This window comes from Rhodnius prolixus, unplaced genomic scaffold, assembly GCF_049639745.1.
Source record: "Rhodnius prolixus isolate KJV_2025 unplaced genomic scaffold, Rpr scaffold_2, whole genome shotgun sequence".
Taxonomy (NCBI): domain Eukaryota; kingdom Metazoa; phylum Arthropoda; class Insecta; order Hemiptera; family Reduviidae; genus Rhodnius; species Rhodnius prolixus.
Genome location: NW_027411592.1, coordinates 5610060 through 5629596, shown reverse-complemented (window position 1 = coordinate 5629596; position 19537 = coordinate 5610060). Strand labels below are relative to the sequence as shown.

General features: G+C 34.6%; 1 protein-coding gene across 4 annotated transcripts in view; it reads left to right on the top strand.

The window, feature by feature from the left end:
• Positions 1-19537, top strand: part of LOC141450340 (very long chain fatty acid elongase AAEL008004-like) — a 98003-nt gene that overhangs the window by 28676 nt on the left and 49790 nt on the right. For all 4 annotated transcript variants that reach the window (XM_074120678.1, XM_074120679.1, XM_074120681.1 and 1 more), the window contains one exon: positions 6209-6245. The gene's annotated coding sequence lies outside the window, so the exon portion shown is untranslated. The remainder of the gene's footprint in view (positions 1-6208; positions 6246-19537) is intronic.

The window sequence follows — 19537 nt, the reverse complement described above, 5'->3', positions numbered from 1 at the left end:
CTCTAACAGTTTTAGAGTACAGAAATAAATCAGCCTTGGCTCTAATCAATGGCAGCTTTTTGTCCCCCCGTTTGAGTTATATTCCATGAGCAAGCCATCGAACTTCTCTCCTATTTTGAGTCTCTGGCTCGAGTCATATTCGAGTATGAATAAAATATTTGTAGCTCTTTTTAATGAACCTGAAATATCTTTTCTGAGTGGTTTCTCTTCAGGATGGACGGTTTTGATCAAATCTATTTTCTCGTTTCCTGGTAATATAAATATTAAATTTACGATTTTCCATTTTTCATTGTGGTGGAAATTATCGCGACAGGTAGAATCGCACCAAGTGACGAATTTCTAAAAACAACTTATAGTATGTCGTTAAGGGACTTCAAAGAAATGCATTTTTAGAAAATGCAAAAACAATACTTGTCCTAAGAGATTCAAGAGGAAGTAAAACTATTCTAAGGGAATTGAATTTACACTTGAATCTGATACAAATTTGGAACCTTTTTTATGACTGGATAATGTAAATAAAACAAACTAAACTAGATCACTGTGTTTAATAGGAGCGTATATAATTACAGTGTAAATTTAGTGCGGCTATAAAAATTAATAAATACACACTAGTGTAATAAAACGTTACAACTACAATAATAACAGTGAGGATCCAACCATCCGAGTATGATATAATATACTGTGACGCGTGCGTTCTTCTTACCTATTGTTATTATATAGCACCAACAGGAACAGACACGTAAGTTTGAGTTATCATTTTGCAAATAAGAGATTATTTTTAACTGGCGGAGTGTTGCGGAAATTTTAGGTATGAACTTACATGTTTTTGTATTTTCACTAAATTTTCGTACATCACTAAATGTAGGGAGTTTAATATTTATGTGTAACAGTTGTTACATACAGCGTTCGAGAGAACAGAAATTAAGATCAACCAGCAAGATCACGTGGTAACGATGATTGAGACAAATAGGCCTTGCTATTTGAATGTGTTGGTAAAAGGTGAAGAACTAGAGTGAGATGTTACACATAGATTGAACTGTTAGCAAAGATGCTACGTTTTTCTGTGATTCCGTCTCTGTTGAAGGGAATTTCCCTCACTGCCGTGTTTGACATTCTTTGCCAAAGTTGATTGTTGATTCCAGAGGAATGGTTCATTGCGCCTTAAAAGATCTATTGTGACTCCCTTTGTTTTGTAATCATATAAAGTGCGAACAAGGATAAATAAAGGAAAATTAGTGAGCTGAAGTTTGGATGTGGGGCTAAATCAACGCAGTTTAGTTAAAAAAAGTTTCACGCCAGAACATGCATTGATTGGGAAAACGTCGGTACACAACATTTTTAATGCTTCCGCTGTGGAAAAGTTAAGTTAGTTTTGGAAAATTTCAAATTGACCCCCCCCCAATCCCTAGAACTTGTAGAGTTCAATAACTTGCACTCTAGAATTGACAGTGTAATTTAATACACCAAAGGGAATGTTGTGTCAATTTCATAATTCATGGCAACTGTTTACCATATCAATAGATAGGTTTGATGGATTGTCCCTAGAGTGTCAATAGTTATTGATTCCGCAAGGCTCGTTAGGTGGTTGACCGGAGAACGTACTTGGCATCAAAGAGTAAAATTATTTATGTATAAGAGTAAAACTATCAGGGAGAGTATCCAAAAATTAGACATTGATTAAAAGTTCCTGATTTCTATGTAAGTAATACTACATGCAATAATGGGTCTTGCTTGTCCTATGCGTAAGTAATTCATCAGAAATTAATAGTTTTCAGTTTTATAAAAAATGTCCATTGTTTGATGTTTAAGCTACCCGGATTGACAAAATGACGTATCATTTCTTGAGATTACTGGGCAATTTTACGAAAACATTGTAAATCAAATAACCGTTGAGTTAAAAAGTATTTTCTTACAAATTTTACGAAACAGGCTAGAGGACACACATATAATGCAAAATCAAATAATGAACGTAGAAGCTGCGTCTCTAGAACCAAAATTTGTGGGGCTACAGCTTCTTTACGAATTTTCATCCAAGTCGTGAAGAAATAGATCCATTGGTCCCCTGATTAGTTCTTTATTCTTGGCAGAACTGCGATATCTGTTCGTCAAAGAGGCACTACAGCAAGCCGTTCACGCTTCATTCCGCCACAATATTGACGATTTAATTTTGCATTTATTCACCTTCGCCTGAAAAAGTAACAACTCTACGTAGTACTTCGGTAACACATTTTCTTGCAGTTACTAATTAGTGTTTTAAATTGTTTAGTGGAATGTTTGAACAGTTGGAGTATTGTGTAATGGAGCAGGACTTAGTGACACTCAGCAATGCTGGTGCAATTTGTAATCATAACAACTGTTAATAGTTATAACTGCAGATAATGCACTTATTTCTAGTTTTAGTACTTCTTTCGGATAAATTTACTGTGAGTTATTAGACATTTTTCCGAACGGCAATATCGATTCCTTTGTCACAGCACACCCTTTTATGCTTCTGAGTTGAACACTATAAAGGAGGCGAGAAACAAAAGATAGGCTAGGGGAGGTAGTGTGTAGCCAACACGTTCGCATAAAAACCAAAATTCACAGACCTGTAGTCAGCATTATTCAACTAATGAACGTGTCGTGGTACACTTAGTTTTTTAAATTTTTTATTTCATGTTTGAACGGGTCGAGTGAAACGGAGCCGGGGGTAAAAGTGACAATTTCGTGACCTGTTGGGCCACCTTACCCTGCATTCCGACATTGTTCCTTCCTCTTTCTTTCATTCGACCACAAAATGAGAACTTCAGCAAATCGAAAGCGGTATACTTCCGGTTGGTGATAATTTTAATAAAATCACGTTGAATCGAAAATAAACTACGTGTAAATCCCCAGAAGGGAATAGTGGCTTAAATCTTGTACAGTACGTTATCCAGGAAATCTGATTTCGATGAGGCGAGATGATGAATAATGCTTTGTTTTCACTTTCAGTTATTTCTGGAAGAGCTTGGCATTAGTTAAATCAAAATTCTTCCAAAAATGCGTTTTTTTAAGAATTTGTAGTTTGTGATTGTTGTTTTACTCAAAAAAGTCGCCAGTAATGTTAAAATTTTGGCTCCTACTGGAACTGTAAATACTGGTGGTGAACAAAGGGGAACACTCTATTGTATGTCACTTGTTAATTTTTTTTTGTTTTCAAGAAATATTGGTTTTAATAGAATATTCTTCTTTTATATCGCAGTCCTTCATTTCTATAATCAATGGTTATTTATATTAAATGGAAACGAAAATTGCTGCAATATAGTAAAGTTTATTCATTTTGTAATTTAAGCCTAGAGAATAGCCGTGTGGCATTTTGAGGGCAAATCGCATGTTACTTGTTAATTTTATGTGGAAACATAAAGAATAATTTTTTTTTATGTTGATTATTTGTGAAAGGTCGCAGATGTAATAATGTAAATTACTATTGATATAGTTCTCTTTATTTTTGCATTCGATGTTCACGATATAATAATGGGTGACACAGCTTTGCGGTGACTCAGATCTTCACATTGTGATGACTATTTCTGTCTTCTTGACAATTAATTGCAATTGCGGAAAGTCATCCAGGATTTCTTGAAAGCGATTATTTCCTGTTTTACTAGAAAGGAAAGAGTAATTATGGATGAACAAATCATCGAGTGGGATAGAAATATTTGTAACAAACGGTACGAGCCAATAAGAAACGAAGTTTGATTCAATGAAGATTTCATGAACTCTCTTGCGTCATGTTTCCTTCCCTCAGCGAATACCAAATATTTCTTACTCATCACAGAGTTCTCCTTGAGCAGAAACTCCTGTTATTTCGAAAACTAAATAAAAACAAGCTAGTTTTCAATGCAGTTGTAATTTATTCGCGTGAGTTAGATGCGAGTAGCCCCATAAGTCCACAACCTCCTTCATTTCCTGAAGAAGGACATCAAAGAAGTCCGAAAGGTTGAACAAATATCTTTTTAGATCCAAGCCGACTATTAATACGTTTAATATTTAAAGTAATCACTCATGACGAGGTGTACTTTATTAATCATAATTATTATTATTATTGCTTTTCCAACAAGAACTTATCACCTTGGCACTAAAATCGCAGCCTTTGTAACATCATCATCATGGCATGGACCAGTTAACCTTTCTTATACATTGTAATCAGGAGGTTAATTTTATCTTTTCAATCAACTAATGACTTGTTTTAATTGTTATTGTTAATTAACTGAATTTATTGTTTTCCAATACTTTTGGTTTACAATTTCTATTTTTAAACATTTGCTTATATTTTTCTTTTTGCTTTATTAATTTTCCAAACAGTTTTAGTCCAACTTTGTGTATGTATGGTCGCAAGGGTATTTACATACTTACAAACACAATACGAAAGGGATGCCAACTTTAAATAACTAGCGAACTTAGACTGATTTGGTCACAGCACAGGATAGATTTAAATCCTAGGTGGGTTCCCGACCCTTGAAAGAATTGGCTAAATCTTCCCGAAACTACTTTTATCGCTTCCATTAACTTGATCGGCATGTTGTTAGAGTCAGATTCCTCAATGGTAAATACGTCAGATTAAACAACCATTTCTCCTAATTCTAGGCTCTTAATATTTCGAAAAAAAGAGTCTGGAAGAGATACGTTCATGGAAGACCACATGAACATCTCTTTAAACAACAATTCATTTTTGCGTAGATCGAACTCAATGTTATGTATAGAACCAGCCGAAAAGAGTAAATTCCCTTATTTCTGTGAATTTGCGTTTCGAAAGTTCTGTGATTTTTTTTGATGTTGCCCTCTGAACTTCTTGTTCTAGTCGGATAAGAATCTGAATTTGTTGGTCATTGATTGTCCTCTTCTCATGGTGACTAAGACTATTTCTTCATTTTAGAGTCCATTTTAATGTTTAGTGCGACAACAGCCGAGTAGTTCCGGAACCTTTTCATTGCATTGCCGGTTACAGTTATCCTCAGTTAGGTCTCGTTCAGCTCTTGAAGCCACCTCTTGTTGCTGTTGGACTTCACAGCTTGTTATCTTCAGCTAAATTTCTTTCAGCGTTTTTTAGCACTTATATTTACGAGTTCTGCAATCATCTATCTAGATGTTTGTACAGTTTGCACCACAAGAAATTTGAATCTTTACCCGAAAGGATTATACATTTTCACTATTTCCTCGAAAGGATTTTACATTTTCACTAGTTCCTCTTAATAATAACAATCAAGGCAGCTTTCAGATGAAGATGCATCTGTAAGAATGCTAGAAATTAATAAAGTTAGGATGATTTTTTCTTTTGCGCTGTTTTAAAAGTTAAATATTTTATTGGTTTAATTGCTAGCCGACTAAGAAAATGGCGAGCTCTTTTTATACTATGTGATGTAATCTACAAGCTGACCTAAATATTTTGATGGAATATACACTCTTTATTTGTTTTTTCTACGCCTTTTCTATTTCCAGCGAATTTAGTTATATGCGGTGAGTAGAACCGAATTTAGCTGAGATCGGTGGAATTCATGGCCCTAGAATACTCGTGTATCACCTAGCCAACTAGAGTAATATACTAGAGTTTTTTTTTATTCTTTCTTTTTTCCTGTGGAAACCACGTGGTCTGAGGAAAAGCGGACATTGTGACAGGCTTTTTTTAAAGTTTCTCTCAGGTGGTTTGATTTACCTAAAGTGATTAGAGACTCCTCTACTCGGAGTTGTTCATTAAAACAACTTTTACTGCATGTGCTGTTAAGTTCAGTGAATGAACATGACATTAGCTTACCACGTTAAATCTACCTAAAAACTGCTTTTATTTAAAAAAATATTCATTTGAAAATTAACCTTGACATTTTCGCAAGAAGAACGTATTGGCTTAATGTGTTGGATTCCCGCTTGGAGTTGTGCCGGGTTTGTGATAAACACTTTGCGAGTTCATCTCTAGGATGGAAAATATTGTCTACCACGAAGGAAAATTGTCCAGAGATTGGCAGTGCACTGATTTTGCACATCATGACCAAAAATGATAATGTGCAGTAATAAAGTGCATAAAAATGTTCTACTTTTATTAGAATATAATTTGAAGTGGTTATTTTTTAGAATAGAATTTAAATTTGTTTTTTAATTCATTCGAAATAGGCATCTGCAGTTTTCTTTAGACAGAGAATACTTTGTACTTTGTAAAGAAATAAAACATTTATTAAAGAAAATTTATTTTGTGTTTCAGGTTGGCTGGAACGGAAGCTAACTACAAAGTGATTCAGGTAATTATAATGTTCTTTTAATACACACTAAATTAACGGGTGTATGAAAACTACTTCCGTTGGTACAGTTTAAGTGAAACTCGGTCAGATTTCATAATGAAATGGTATTCGAAAACTATACCGTTACTGCCTGATGACCTTGGAAGGAAAGTGAAATTATGTTTGTCAACTTACTACGTCCGGTCTTTTGGCTGGTTCTTAAATAACTGACATAATTTGTTTGAATATTAAATATCTTTTTTCCAAATATGTGTTTGTCCATGTAGACTGCTAGAGTTGGTAATTTTAAATTTAGAACCTACATGAGAAAGTTAAAATGGTTTTATTTTTGTGGAGGGCGACATTTTTTTTGATTACGTGACCTTGAAGAAATGAACTCATCGCTCACTTTCTCCTTCTGTAATCTCTTCATCCTTTTTTCCAATCTAATTGGCTTCAATGTGCGTCCTCTGCAATAAATGGACTGTTGTTTTTATTACAATTTTATTATTTATAATTTTTTTAGTACAGTTTTGGCTAAATTAATTCCGAACCTTCACGAACTACCCCGATGGCTAGGTACCCTCTTAGTCTCCTGCACAAGCGCAGCTTCTCCATCCGTTTTTAGATTTACTGCTTCAAGGGTTTGTAGCTTCGATGGGTTGCCTCCATGGTGAGACGATTTTGATTTGAAAACCTTATCAATTTCTCGGTTCTTTTTCTGATTGGTAGATCATTCGTAATTCCTATTTTTGTTTAAGGTGTGTAGTTTTGATTTAAGAGAGGTAAACCTTATTTCCATCGTCTTTCAGTCACGTGCATTGAAAGGAGAAAATGAAAACCAAAACTTCTATCTTGATCCAATCTTTTTTATGTTTCTATGAGAATTTGAAGTTCATTTCCTAAAACAGTGCTCGATGTGCCTCGAAGTTAAATGATTGGAGAATCCGTAGTTAGACCCCACTTATACCTCTAAAATAACTCTCTTAAAATGTGTTTTTCGGTGAGAGAGCAATATTGAAGGAAATGGTAAGATGTATTTTACTAGAAATCCTCCCCACTTTCTACGCCATGTTTAATGTCTCAACAGAAATAAATAAAGATAACCGGATGTTTTAATGACGGATGTAAAGTGGTTTGAGCTTCCTGTAATGATTCGCCATTCTTTTCAAAGAAATGAGCAAAATCACTTTATTTTAGGGAAAAACTTATTTGAAGTTTTCTTTTTATTTTGGCGTCTCACTTATTGTTATGTGAATAATTCCCAAATCCTGGAGGCAGTTCTAAGGTCACCTTTGACCGGATCTTACTGCGTATTTACTCCTATTCTATCAACCATGTTTTTTATTTTTTAATTCATTAACATTTTACTTTGTTTAAAGTTTTTTTTTAAAAAAAATTGGTTTCGTTTCATCTTATTCAATATAATAAAATTTACTTCGCCTAATTTTTCCCGATTCCCGTCCAAATAAATTAATCGTTATTTGTTTATACAGCCAATTTTGAACTTTGCTATTTTCAAAACCAATTAACAGTGTCCTAATTAACAAAGTGATACTATATTTAGACTAAATTCAAAATTAGAATGTGGAATTCAGTAAGTTTCCTAATTAGTTATAATTTTAGGTTTTCAACTTTTATATCCGGCTTGTTTACAAAATTAGCTACAACAACACTTGCAAAAAGAGCGTCGACGAGGAATAAAATAATTGAGAGATTCGATTTCTAGGAACGTCGGCGCTCAAGATTAAAGTACGAGGTACCATGTTGTGGATAAGTTTGTTGGCCTGTCGGACTAACAAAGCCAAGGGTCTGCTTGTGCCAACTACTCTCTGGAGTCCCTCTGAATCTTTTATGAGCGTATAGGTGAAGTTAGGTTGGAAGACCTGCCTAAAGCCATGGCTGGGTCCACTTACTCCTACGAAATCATTCTAGAAATATTAACATCACATAATATCTCTAGCTATTTCTTTTAATTTGAGACAAATTATTTAAGAAGGGAATTTCTGATAAGGAAAGGTGATGACGAAGAAAGAATACATCCACCCTCACCTAAATTCCCAATGGACCCCACAAAAAGGTATAATCTCGTCACCATATTTAGTTGATGGAAATTAATCTTCGGTAGAATATTTGGCATTCACAATTAACTGAGCAAGAAGAGTAAGTCATGTGAGTGGTAGCCAGCAGATCTACTGCGTTGTTTAAGTTGTTGAAGCTAGTGTTTAAAATACGCCGAGCCTAAAGATTTGTTGTTTTTTTTTTTATTACGAAATTTTTAAAACATAAGTGAGAGTGTCCAAAATTGCGAAAGATATCCAATTGTAATTCGTTACTAAACATCAAGCTTTGTACAGCAGTTCGCATAATGAATGCTGATATATTGGATAGAGTTCTGTAGTGGGGGATTATACACAATTTAGTGAGCTCCCGGATTGCTAGTTCTTTTTTTTTTCAATTTGATTGATTTTTTATTAATATTCAGAATACTTTTTTTTTGAGGTATTTAATGTATTTTATTCAAAAAGAACTGGGTTTACAAATCTACTAATGCAATAACCCAAAGTGCCGAGATTGACCTAGCAGAAAGTTCAAGAACTTGAAGTATTGGGACGTTATTTGATTGGTCCGACGTGTCGCAATCTGATTATTACTAAATCTGATCAGAGACTCATTTCGTTTTGGGTCGGTGGTTGAAGAAAGTAGCTGCTGCAGTTCAAGAATTCCTGAATGTTAACTTAAAGAGATTAAAGAGATAATTCAATTTATATAAAACAATAATCGTTATAAAGAACTCTCATGAACACAACGCAAATTGAAAACAAAATTTGAAAATGTCCAAAAATGGTAAGGACATCCGTCTTCTTACAGGCCGTTTACAAATTGATTTATCACATAATTATTTTAATCGCTTATTGGACACTGGCTTTATGCATATCGTTTATTAATAGAATCAAAACTTGCGCCAGAATCAGATATTGTATCTTTCTCTCGCTGCAGACTCTGTTTAAGAAAGAAATCAAATTCTTTTATAATATTTTGAGAGTATAACATGAGCCTTCGATGTAGAGAATTAAGACATTTACAAATGAAGCGCATATAAATCCGATTCTGTTCTTAAAATGTTATTATAATTTGCTTTTTTTCAAGACATAAACTACTTTTTCTGTATTGTGAATATAAGGTACTGTACTATATCCATGAAGAATCATGTGTGAATACAATATGTCGTAAATTGCTACGTTTACTGCATTTAAATGAAGCGCAGTTAGTTGTACACTAGTAGATTTTTTTTTATTTTTGAACGTAATTGTTTCTTGGAATTATGATTAGCAAATTAATAATAATTAATAGTACACCTTGGCAAAGTATGAGTGTCCTCAGAAAAATATAAAGCCAAAAGTCTTAAGGAGATGAACTTCATTCTTGAGCGTCTCAGCTGGATATTCGAAGGTCATGTGAAAATCCTGGACTGAATGTGCCTTAAGAAGGTGGCAAAGAGTTGAGCGTTCGGAGCCTAACACAGCAATGCTACTTTGTCCTTGTGCTCCGTTTCGCTATTATCGCTTCAGGTTTCTTAATTAGGAATAATATTTTATCACAGAAATTTCTTTTACTTTCACGTCATTCTTTTCAAGAGATGTGAAAAGATGTTTCTCGCCAGGATATTGTGTTTGTAAACATAATCCGTTTGGTCATTTAATAAGCTCATTATTGAAAAATAAAAATCAATAAAAGTATCTATCATTCATTCAAGATCTAATGAAAAATGATAGTAAGTTGAATGGCGTGTGGCCCCTCAACTCTTCCTGTTTAAGATAGTAAACGAAGTTAAACAAGCGCTATAACGTGGCTGTGATAGTGAGGGAGCTATTGTTGAATGAGTACGTGTTATTATGAATGGATTACCTTTGTTTGGACGGTCCAGCACAGACTCTCGTTTCACTCGTCTCGCCTCATCTCTTCCGTCACACCACAGTGTATACATATGTTCATATGCACATAATACAACGTCACAGCTAATTTTAGAAGAAAGGTCACAGCATTGTCATGAGTGAACGCACCCATTAAGCTTAACTGATTTTTCTTTATTGTTGGAAGAAGTTTTGTTTTTTTTTATCATGCGTGTATTTTTACAGAAAACATTTTATCTAATTTTCTTAAATATTGAGAAGAGATGTGCACTTTTTTGTGTTCTGTCCGCCGTTAATTACAAAAATAACAAAAAGTCCAAAAGTGTGCGCAATTGTCTGATGGTTTCCGTTTTGTTTTGTTTTCAATTGGTTTATAATTATTGATCGTGGCAAAGTATAAGATGTGGCTGATCACGAACTCCACAAATTTTAAATAAGTAAACTTTCCTGGTTGCTGTTCGATTAAATCATCGAGTTTTTAAATTAATTTCAATCATCTTTTTCCTCCCTTTGTTTTCAATTCCAAAATGAGAAGTTCGTCTTTCTCTGAAATAATAATGTATTTACTACGATATTTAATGGAATACGATTAGATAATCAACTAGTGTAATAAAGTGCACTTCCTCATAGTGAAGTGAGACAGACGCTTCCAAATTATTTGTTCCATCCGATTTTCATTTAACAGCTCACAGCTGTTCTCTGCCCTACAAAAAGTAAACCTGTTTAGTTTCTAGAATAATTGATTATTTGGTTAAAAAAAAAAAATACATATCGCGTTAAATCATTCCTGGTATAATATAAAATATATATTTAATTATATATGAACATATTTTATATTGCAAACTCCACTTGGTGTTTCGCCACTACACCCGCGAACAACTCACTCAAAATTGTGCCTTTCACACTGGAAACTCCCCTCTCCCTAGCTTCCATTGACAAAAAACTATCCCTGTCACTAGAGACAAGGTTTTTTTTGGGGGGGTTACCCACTTTCTTGGCTCACTAGAGCCTCACCTGAAATGTCGAGGCTTCGACCTAGCAGTTAGAATGAAGATCGGACGATTCTGTACGATGATAGTCATTCTAGCAGTGATGAGTCGTTCATCCAAACCACATCCTGAATGGTTAAACTTCACTTTTAATTTGTTTGAGACAATGATCTTCGTGTTCCCATTCCCCTAAAGAATCATAAATTTTGTTTTTGTAATTTCGAATTAGGTGAAATAATTTTTCGAAACTAATTTTAGTTAATTGTGCGGGTTTTCTCGGTATCACTCTTTGAGTTCGTTATTTCTAACTATGGAGCGAGTCCTAAAGAAGGATGTTAAGCGCTTCAGTACTGCCAATGAGGACTCGATCATTAATCTCCGGCAATAATTGTACCGCCATCGCCATCTTCATATTTATGTAAAGTCCACTTTATTGTAATCATTTCAGTAAGAAAAGAAAATGTACTTTAAATGATAATTTAGTAGTTAGACACCTTAAAAAAAATTGAGCGTTTCCTTTACCTTTTTGGTTTCATCTGTTACTTGACCTCTTTACTAGTTATTTTGGGGGTGTTTTAAGAAAATTATTTGGTGGAAGAGGAATTTGTTGTGGACAGGCGCTCCTGCAGAAATCCACTTCTTGGATCTTTTGCTAATTATGAGACATATATTTAAGAAGATAGTCTATTGATTTTGACGCTTTCCTGCTGTTGTTCGTAAAAACAAACTTGTTCACATCATTTATTAAAACCAGACTATTTCGCCCATTGATGTGAAAACTCAGTTACGATAACCGTAAACTTAAGACCATTCACGTAACAATAAATGTGTTTTTCTAAAAGTATGCTAGCGTATCTCCAGTAAATCATTATCGTAGATTTCACACGTTTCCATTTGCTCTGTATTTAACACAAATTCTATCCCAAATCCTTTAAAGGGAAAATATTAGTCATCGTTGTTTAATTGACGTTTGGAAAGTTTAATTGGTGTTGAAAAGCAGGTGTTAAGTTGAGTAAGATAAGAATACCAACTTCCTGAGAGTGTACACATTCACTGGGGAACTTAGTTGGGCAGAGTTTGATCGTAAACCAGCTTTAAACAGTTAAATATTCAAAATGGCAACCCAGGTGTGTATCATCACTTGGGCAACTTTTGATACTCCCAATTTGTACCCTCCTTACCCAAACTTAGTTCACGCTTTGAACGTCACGTCTTCAGAGTTCGAAGTTCAACTGTTGAATTTAGCTGCTTGCTTACAGCTTATTATTATTTTTTTCACTTCATGTTATTTTGTTATTATTCATTTGTAAGATGTTGACTTGTTGGTTGTGACATTATTCTGCTACTTATTTGCATTAATTAAAGAAAAATACATAATGCGGACTGGAAGATGACTACGCGTCCCCGTAACTAAAAGCGACTAATTGTAGAGGTGGTGTTATATTTCGAAAAAAATTGAGATTGAAGAAACTGTATTAAAGATAACATTGAAAATTGTTGCGACAGGAAGTCGAGTTAGTGTTCACACCAGAATTTTGGTCGCTATCAGTGAGTGAGTTCTCGGCTATTCTGGTTACGCACAAGTAGGCGAACAGGTGTCTGGCAGTAACCCAAATATCTACGTCCGAATGTATGACCAATGAAAACACTATTACAGTCTCCTAAAGATATTCTTAGCCGATTTCTTATTTTTACACATTGCTATTAATAAAATGAAAAGAAATCATCTCACGTGCTTCGACACGTGACTAAGCAAACCGAACGGCCGTTATTTCATTTTTTTGTTTATCTACTACGTTATAACTTACTCACTTATTATTGTCTGAAGTCAATTAGTAGATTACAAATAGTAGAAATAACTTACTTTATGAGATCCTCCGTTTCTAATTACTCATTGGTTTGTGCGTTAGCTAATTCAAAAACGAAAAATTACAGAAAATTACAATTTGATATTTTAAACCAGTGTCATTACAATTATAAGTTTTAAGTTAAGAACAGGTAACCGGAAGTGAATTTTTACTAGTTTTCCTGATTTTAGGAATGTTATCGAAAAGGCTCTAGTTGTTTTGTTTAAAATTCCTCTACCATTGAACTCATATATCAACGGTTTTCTAACCTGTAAGCTGGAAATTTTGTTCATTCGTTTTACTCGCCTTTTTGTTGTCATTATTTTCTTCTATCAGCTAAACCTCCGCTGCAAACTCTGCGAGAGGACTTTTCTGCATCTCTTTGTTTCAGGGCCAAAATCAGTAGACTTACCTTCTTTTTCGGACAGCCACCAACAGAGCAAAGCGGCAGGGGAGTTCTGGGTGAACAGCTCTGTACAGTAAGGTGTATTCCAGTCTGTTTCCTCATACTAGAGACATCCTTCTCTTGTCAAACTATCCCTACACTTGCACGACTGGTCTGGTTCTTCAGCACAGGAAGAATTGATCCTTAAAATTACACCCTATCGCAATATTTCGTGTTACTAAAATATTCGATTATAGTGTGCATAATATTATGCAGGTGGTCTTTGTGACTGAAATTCAATACGAGAGGCCCTTAATGTTGCAATTCTTTAACTGCTGCAGCATAAATGTTTCTTGATAATGTTTGCAGCAAATCGTCGAGGTATTGCTGATAAATTCGCCAAAATACAGTGATGAAGTGAATTTTAGTTGTAACATTAAATTTGGCGAAGCTTTGTCAGTACCCAAGCGGCTTACCAAATCCGAATCTCCCCTTATAGTATCACATTCGCTACATAAAGTTGTAAGCCAAGAACAAAGTACTTTAACATCATTTATAACTTTCCCACGTGTATATTTAGTTTCTGTTTACATAAATGACATTATCATTCTGGTTTGAGTTTAATGACCTTGTTTTAAGCGAGTACGCATGCGTTATTGCAGTAATTATAAATAAGTTGGTAATATTTTATACAAAAAAGCTGTTGTAATAATTCACAAAAAGTCTCCCTGTCAATGTAATGACTGTAATTATTGATAAGTCAATTTGTTTTCTATAACTGCTTCAGAGAAAGTATTACCATCGTGTAAAATTTTGATTTAGTTAGCGTATGGTCTTTAGGATATTCGTAATGATCCCGAATATATCTCCTAAATAATAAAAATCACACATAGCTCAATCTTGGTATTTGTTTTGAACACTGCCTTCACTTGCGTAACATATCTGTGCCAAATCCGCCAAAAGAATGACTTTACTGGTGATGGAGTCACTTGTCTTCAATTCGAAAAGAGCTTTACTTCTTCTCATTGTTTTCAAAACGTTGAATAAGTCGTAGCGTGAAAACCGGCCTGCGTTTCGTTAGTTTATATTTCTTGTTAATAAAAAGTTCTTCTCTAAATGGCCGCCTGAATGTCATTCGGTATAACTTACATATAGAAGATGACACAGTACTTTCGCAATTAAATGCTAACAAATACGACTGTTTAGTTTAAGAGAGTGCTGAAGATAAGTGTGGAGAAGAAGTTGCCGAACCACTTTCTCTGGGATGCTGTAGAGTTGAGTCCACTTTTATTGGTGTTGCCCACCATCGCTGGCTCAAAGTACTGTGCGCTGTAGCTAGCAGTTGGTCGTCGCGCGTGTATCGGGCCGGCCGGCCTAAAGCCCGCACTTCTGCTTCTTTATAACTTCTCTGCTTCTTCCATTTTCAGTTTAACAAAATTAGCTTGTTATTTGTTTTTGCATGCATCGTGGCTTGGTAGTGTTGATGTGAAAGTGCGTAGAACAGTGTCTAATATTGCGTAACAATAACTGCTCAAGCTGTAACAAGAACAAAGAAAAGTATATTTACTTCTCACGTTCGTCCAATTAACAACTAAAGGGCTAGGTCAGTTTTATTTACTTTTGTCTATTTTTTATTTATACTCCTTGCTTTGTTTTTACAATTCTTCCCTTCGTTTTTCACTTGAATATGACAAACTCTTTTGCTGCCTAAAATGAATAAAATAAATTTTATTCCTAATTAGAACAGCTACTAGTGGAATATTTGTGAAAATGCATTAGTTACCCAACAGTGAGTTTTTTTTTAGGAGAGTCCAAGGTGAGGAGATTCCCTTTTTGTTAACTTTGTTGGAAACAAAAACTGGTTCCGTCGGGAACGGGCTCGGTCCTTCCCTCGCCCAACTCTCTTCCTCTGTTGCCGTGATTGTCGTGGCGACACGAAGAGATGTAAGTTTTGCTGCTGTTGAGTGGTCGTTAGGTGCACAGCCATGTGGGCTCAGTATTAACCACAGTAGCGAAGATCGGGAAATCGCCTCCTACTGTCTTTATCATTTTTAAGTTAAAGAAGTGGTCACTTTGGTATTTATGCGATATACGAAGCTACCTGTGATTGTGAAGGCAAGTGGAACTTCTGGAGGTTCCGTCGGAACTGGCTGCAGGGCTCGACATGAATAAGTTCAGAATACATCTCCATAGAATGTCCTACAGTGGTTAGGAAAATTTTATCCTTTTTTCTCGTAGCTCCTGAGGAGAGTGGGACAAGAGGAGAGGATGCTGTGTCTGATTGCGTGGCAATATGAGATTAGGCATTTGGAAACCAGAGGATATAAATAAGTAAAGTCAAATGGGTGAAAAACCTGGATCTTGTACTACCTGGGACTTATTCAGAAGGAAAAGGGTTGATCTGATCTTGTTAAGATTAATTAACTCTAAACCCTGTGTAGATTAGGTAATTAGTTGGAGGTTGAATATAATCTCTGTAACCTCTCTCTTTTTGGCACAAAAACGATTGGGAAAAGAGATGTTTCAATTACTAGACCTTTAAAGGATCAACACCTAATCATCTGTTGGTGTCTAAGAAACTGAACACTTCCTATTTTTTCAATCTAATCTTTAGACCTAGCGGAAATAACTCCTCAGCTATTACAACAAGCTCATGGTAACTTGAGTGAGTCTTTGGGATATAAATGTTTGTTCTTTCTTCTGTTGGCTACTCTTCGGGATGCCAAGAAACCTGAAGTAGTAACAGCGTTAGAAAACTGTAACCTAAGAGCAATTCTCTCTCTAAGTGAAGGATTTCACAACTGAAGATCATCTAGCATTTCCAGAACACTTTGACCACAAATCAAAAGTATGAAGTTATTTTTATGTTTATTTTTTTTAAATATCGAGCAAAGAGGAAGTGACGATTGATTGACACGTAATATTTGGATATTACATAAGAAAAACAAATAAATATCTAAAACAGGTTGCTTTTTACGGAAGTTATATTAGTGGATACAGTATGTAATTACTTGGTGCGCCATTTGTCAATGCGCCACGGTGGGATTGTTGATGGTGTAGAAAGTGAACGAGTCGGTGTTACACTGCATTATATGTTTCCATCAAACTTGTCTCGAAAGTAGCTGCGTTTACAGAATATCTGACTTTACATAAAATATGAATAAACTCTGTTCCGATTTCTGTAATTATATTTCTGAAGGGGGAAACAAATTGTGTAAAAAAAACATGTTATTTGGAAAAATTCTGACTGAAAACGTTTTTAAAATCTAGGCAGCCATGGAGAGGCGGGAATACGGTCGAAGTAATTTGTAACTTCAATGATTCAGTCACCAACTGGTCCTGTTAATATCTAAATAAACCATCATGGTCTCTTTTTAAAGGAAAAAGGATTAAAATCCTTCGCCAGTCAACAAGAGGAAGTCAGCTTCTCTGCACCGAACTGATCAAGCAATCTCTAATGATAGATGAAGATTTGAAATCGATATTAGGAATGAAAATCCGCTAGAGTATTATCAGCTAGTTCAGCTGTTCAAAAGTTTGATTCAGCTGTTGCAATCTGATGTCTTTCTAGGTATCTGGACTTTTCGCGAAGGCCAAGCGAAAGCATAGGTTGGTAGCTAAGGTTGGATGAGCTCTTCGAAGTCCAAGAAGCTGTTGCTCTTCTAAAAGATGGAAAAAGCCCGTCCTAGTTGTAACAACTCCGAGTGTACGCTGCTATCTCTGTGTTACAAAAACACGTTCTTGGAATTCCCCTAACAATTACAGCAATGCAGAAATTTAATAGTTCAACTTTTAGTTCTCATAACAAATAGTTTTAATAGATTTAGTTTTTTTTAAAAAAAATTAATCTTTACACCAGATTACATGTATTCGAATGTGTAAAGTAGGTAGCAATGAAATAATTTCCCACTGAATAGTTTTAATTTTTAGAGCTCAATTGAAATGTACTTACTTAGCCAATTTAGATAAACATTTTGTTTGCTAGAGCGGGTTCTCAGCTTCCTTGCTATTTTTATGTTTTATCAATCATAACTAAATAATTACTTAATAATCTCCATTTTATATCAACGCTAATTTACTCCGAACAATTATTATTATCAGCATGAAGTTGCAAGATAATGTGAAGACATTCGTTCATTAAGAAATCCAATCAAGAAGTTGAAAATTTTACGAGTAATTAAAAATTTTTTTACTCTGATATATATGTATCCTCATTTGATTTATTTACGTAGTTAGTAATTACTGTAGGAGGTCAAATACGTAAATTACTTCATTTAAATAATATGATTATATATTTCAGTGCGCTGTGAAATTTCTTGGAAATTTCCATAGATTTACATTCCATTCTGGTACTAAAATAGGATAAATATTTTAAAACTAATTACTGTGGTGAATAGTTTATATTTCTTGTAAAAAAAACTCCTTCACACTCAGTAGATTCCTTCCTTGAAATTGTGTTTTCAGCAGAACTAGGCTTCTCAAGGCTTCTTCTTTGAGATGGTCTCAAAAAGTGTGATTTTCTACTATTGCTTTTTCTCTTAAAAACGTTCACTAACTACATGTCAACTTTGTCTTGGTTTTCGAGTACCTTAAAATATGTAAAATCGCCCAGACTTTAAATTTAATTTTGAGAAATTGACGTGCCAGCTAACCCGGTGCCAAAGTAAACACAGTGTGAAAGTCGGAAGAGTTTCATTTGGCCATATGATATCAAATTTAGTTTCAACGTGGAGTGTATTTGAAAAATGATTTTTATTGGTTTGGCGCATCTACTTCGTCCTGATAATAAATATCATTGTATTCATTCACGTCTATAGCCATTCGAACTGGGATGGCCCTTTCACGAGGAAGTCTGATTAAAATCCATCTAGAAGAAGAAATGTCCAATAGAAATATTCAACGATTTATAACGAGATCTTTAATGCACGACGTCTCATTGATATAAATAGCACAGATCTCCTACTTCTTATATCATATTTAATTACGAATCTAATCGCTTATCTTGCAATAACTTCTAGAAATATTATTTCTCTTAAGGGTCTGAAATAATTAAGACACAATGATTCATCCGGTCATGCAGTTTGATCAAGGTCACTCGGTTACTATCTCTCAGCTACTAAACACGCCCACTTTTCACTTCTTTACTAGCAATTCGTGTTATCTCATTTTTATAGCAGATACAAATGTTTTGAGATTAGATAGGGCTTTTTAGCAACGAAATGAGGGTTAGTGATTTTTGTTCCTTTGTTTTGTACTGCATTTTATTCGGTGTAGGAAGGAAGTGCAGGCATTAGATCGGCTGTATCCGAGATACCGGCAATGTGGGCTGTTCCTTATTCTTTCCTGTCTCATTACTTTTTCCTTATTTAAGCGACTTAAATTTTCCGATTAGTCGAAGGTATTTTCCCCTTAGTTTAGTATCTTCAGAGTTCTTTTGTGCATTAGATGTATTGAAATTTCTTAAATAACATCATGTCCACATTTTTATTAATCCTATGATAGCTCTTCGCAGTTCACAAAAACAAACAAATGAAGAATAATAGAAAGATAAAAAATTTCAAAATACACCGTACAAACGTTCAACACACTTCACTGCTCTTTTGAAGTTTTAACTGCTTTTAAGGACTTAATAGCTCGAGATCATTACATAATACAGTCGGCTGTTAAATACGAGTTAAATACTCGTATTTCGGTGACTATGGAAATTATTTAGATTATTCCCAATCCCGAGCGTATCATGGTCCAATTGTTCCTCTAGAGCCGTGAAATTTTGCTGCTAAAAATTGGAATTAGAAGTAACTTACAAGTTTGCACCTTTAGAATAGTGTAAGATGTGAATATTCGCACCCAGTTCTCCAAAATAAACTTCTCTCTCAGTTTACTTTGACATGTTGCCGGAAGTTTGGCGATAAACTCACAAGTGTATGAGTGTGAGTTTGTAAATTATAATGTGATTCTTTGGTTTAGTGAATTAATACGAAGTATGGTTGGTGAGTTGAATAGATTATAATGTTGTTTTTATTGTGCCAGAGTTTTGACAGATTTATTGCCTTATTTCAAGGATTGTGTGCGTGCAGCTCACAAGGATATTGTCTTTACTAACTATGAGTGCTTACCAGTTATTATTTTACATTTATCTGCTTCATTTAATATTGCAACAAGAGGTAATTCTGCACCA